The 3,371-nt window shown below is 39.5% G+C and overlaps 1 long non-coding RNA gene across 1 annotated transcript; it reads left to right on the plus strand.

Moving 5' to 3' along the window:
* Positions 1–201: 201 nt before the first annotated feature.
* On the plus strand, positions 202–1,005 carry LOC112191888. The gene is made up of 2 exons (XR_002933175.2): positions 202–335; positions 687–1,005. It is a non-coding gene; the product is annotated as an uncharacterized LOC112191888 (long non-coding RNA).
* The last annotated feature ends 2,366 nt before the right edge of the window (positions 1,006–3,371 follow it).

Consider the following 3,371-nt stretch of genomic DNA (forward strand, 5'->3'; position numbering starts at 1 on the left):
TATAGAAGAAAATGGAAATCAGGACTTGGCCTGGGAATTACATAAGAAATTTTGCGTGGAGTTTATTGTTCTGCAAGTATCGTAGATAAATGGGCAAAGACCTTTGACTCTGGCATGAACTAGGTTTTGACGTCAGGTAATAAATTAATAAATAACTGGAACCTATCTTCGCCAATTTATACTATATATAGGGGAAAGGAGGAGCAAAACTCAATCATACCTAGCTATGAGAAAAATGGTTCATCCCAGGGCCTGCGCTGTTTACATGATTTTCATCCTATTGATAATTTGTTCATCCGAAGTCTTCGCAAGGGTTTCTGAAATTCCAATAAGCAGTTAGTCTTTCTCGATCTCTCAAATCTCTGGTTATGTTCATCACTAGCATAATAGGTCATTGACGAACTAAGTGATGACATTATATATGTGCACGAAATGTCTAATCACTTTGACACAACGTAGCAATGTAGCATCGATCTATACAAATAATTTGGTAGACATGTTAGAGTTGAAACACAGAGGGTTAGATGGTTTGCAATTTTATGTTGTCAAATTAGAAAACATGATGGTTAATTAAATAGCTAGACTGTGATTTCATATACGTATATGAAATCACAGTCTCTATGCTCTAATGGCATTATGTATAATTGATTAATTGTTAAAAGGTTTCTTCTCCACTGTCATTGCAGAAGTGAAGAGTCCGCAGCATATGGAGCAGTACGTGAAAATGACAAAGAAGGAAAGAAACTTATTAGGCCAAGACAAGCCATTTATTGGCGTACCAGTTCCACCAACGCCTCCAGGCCCTCATGCTTAAATATGCTTAATTTGGTCGATGAAACTCTAGGAATTAAGAATATGGTCTTAAAAAGATAATTAGTGCGCATGATTACTTTGGGAAATGAAAAATAAAACAGATCAAAGGAGCCTATGGCCTTTTTGTTACCCTTAATTTGTTGTTTGGTTGCTGGGAATCTCAAGATCTAGTTACATGTTTTATTTTAGGTCTGCTGCTTGTTTGGCTGTATATATTGTTAAATAAATATGTTCATCACCAGTAATCTCCAAGAATTACAATGAAATCTCTCAAAGAAATTGAACTATATATACTCTCTCTTTTCTATAAACCTCAATCCACAGTATCATCTTAGTAATCTCTTCACTAATCCTCAACTAAGTAAGTTGTCAAGGGACTGCTAATTATGCTAGCTAATACACTTGCTTAAAGCTTAAGCATCCCAATCCACTTGTTCAAACAGAAACGGGCGCCAGATATTACTTTCAAAATCACCTCTAAGATATTGCCGTATGTCTGCAAGTCTGCTACTCATTTGCTTCTGGCGTGTTGGAGAAAGTCAGTCACTCAAAGCTTGCCAATTGTCAATCTAGACATATCTTTTGTGTAGCTCAAGCATACAGTATTTTACGGATTCAAATTTGCTCACTATTTTTATTTTGAGGTGATATCACCACCCAATTAAAACTTGCCACGTCATGTAGAATTAATTTAATATTTAAAATTTATTTGTTTAATAAAACATTATGGTTAACTATAATTATGTTTTATAACACATGACAATTTTATATTGAGTGGTGATATCACCACCAAAGTATTGGTGATGAGTAAATTTGAATCCATATTTTACACTGTACTACACCGGTGTAGACTTAATTATACCTTAAAGAGTTTCGATTTGAATATAATGCTTAGTTGCTTACGTAAGTACGTTGTCTTGTACAGTAACGTTATACCTAAACTATTTATCAACTCGATCACTTGGACATGCATATTGACTGAATCTGTTGCACCAGCTACTCAGGCAGGAAAAACAGTAACATCACATAGAAATGTGAATCATCCATTGACATGAATTATCAAAGAAGTAATTAGTGTATAGACCTGGACAATCATCTGACATTATCAAGTGGGATCAAAACCAAGTCACAGCGGTCAATTATAAAATACTAAGCAAATCTTGCACCAAAAGAAAAAATAAAAAATAGATGCATACATATGGCCTAATTAAAACAAAATAAAAGACAAATGAGGCAATAAAATTGATCTGAGCCAACATGTGGTGGTTTGTGGTCCTTGTGCATATGATTTCTCATACCGGAGTGAAAAGAGAATCATAACTTACACTGTTACTTATATGTATAGAGAAGTGCTCGGCAAAACTATATATCTGTTCAAGTAAACCCTAATTTGTGTTTGGCCCAAACTCTAGGTTACTTGACCTAGTGGTAATAGGGTTAAATTAGAAGGATCTAGATTCCTATTCAATATAAGATTACTTTCCTTGTATGATTGAGATTCTATGCATTGTAATCCTCTATATAAAGAGACCCCTATTATCAATGAGAATACACAGCAAATTCCTCTCAATTTCTGATTCCCTAAAACACGTTATCAGCACGAGCCCTAACCCTGAAATCTTAAATTCGTAGCCTTCAAATCCCAGAAACCACCGCCGTCCACCTTGAAGATCTCAACTCCAGGAGTCCAGAACCGGCGGCCCCACCACCAGAACCGGCCGGCAAACCATCGAACCGGCCACCGGAAGTAGCAAAAGTTCTCCTGCCCGGTTCAAAGCCTTCCTCACCACCTCCTGCAGCCATACTCGACCCCCTGCAGCATCTCCACCCCAGAAACCCGGAACCAGAAATTTCTCCACCGGAACCGGCCTAGAACCATCCGAACCGGCCACTAGAAAAGGCTGAAACAGAACCGGCAGAAAGAAAAAAAAAAAAAAAAAAAGGAGGAAGCAGAAGCCGAGCCCAAGCTGAGCCCAAGCTTTCAGCCCATCCATCGAGCCCAAAAGCTTTCGGCCCAGAAGACCGATGACGCCAGCACAGTAGCCCACTGACATCAGCCCAGCAGAACCTGACACGTCATCATCCACGTAGGCAGCGGACCCAGCGCCACGTCAGCTCCATACAGCGCCACGTCATCCCCGGACCAGAGCCACGTCAGCACAGGTCAACTCAGGTCAACGCCGGTTGACCGTTTCTGGTCAACTTTCCGGCCACTATTCCGGTCAACTTTCGGGCCACTTTTCCGGTCAGCTACAGTAACTTTTCCGGCACGTTTTTCCGGCCATCTTTTAAGGTAAACTTTTCTAAAAGTTCCCGTTTTTGAAGTTTTTTTTTCAATTTCTTCTTCTTTTCTCGGGGACTTCCAACATCCCTTCTTCTACCCCCCTTTCTTCTTTATAGGGGAGACCAAAAGCCGAACTGTGGGGGTTCGTGCTCACTCCAAGCTTGGAGCTTGTAGAGTCCTCCAAACTTAGAGTTTGTTGAGAAGAAAACGATCGACCACATACATTGTTGTTTCGATCTAATCCAAAACCCCTCTTGGAATCGGATTTTCTTGG

The sequence above is a fragment of the Rosa chinensis genome, chromosome 3 (genome assembly GCF_002994745.2).
Source record: "Rosa chinensis cultivar Old Blush chromosome 3, RchiOBHm-V2, whole genome shotgun sequence".
Classification (NCBI taxonomy): Eukaryota; Viridiplantae; Streptophyta; class Magnoliopsida; order Rosales; family Rosaceae; genus Rosa; species Rosa chinensis.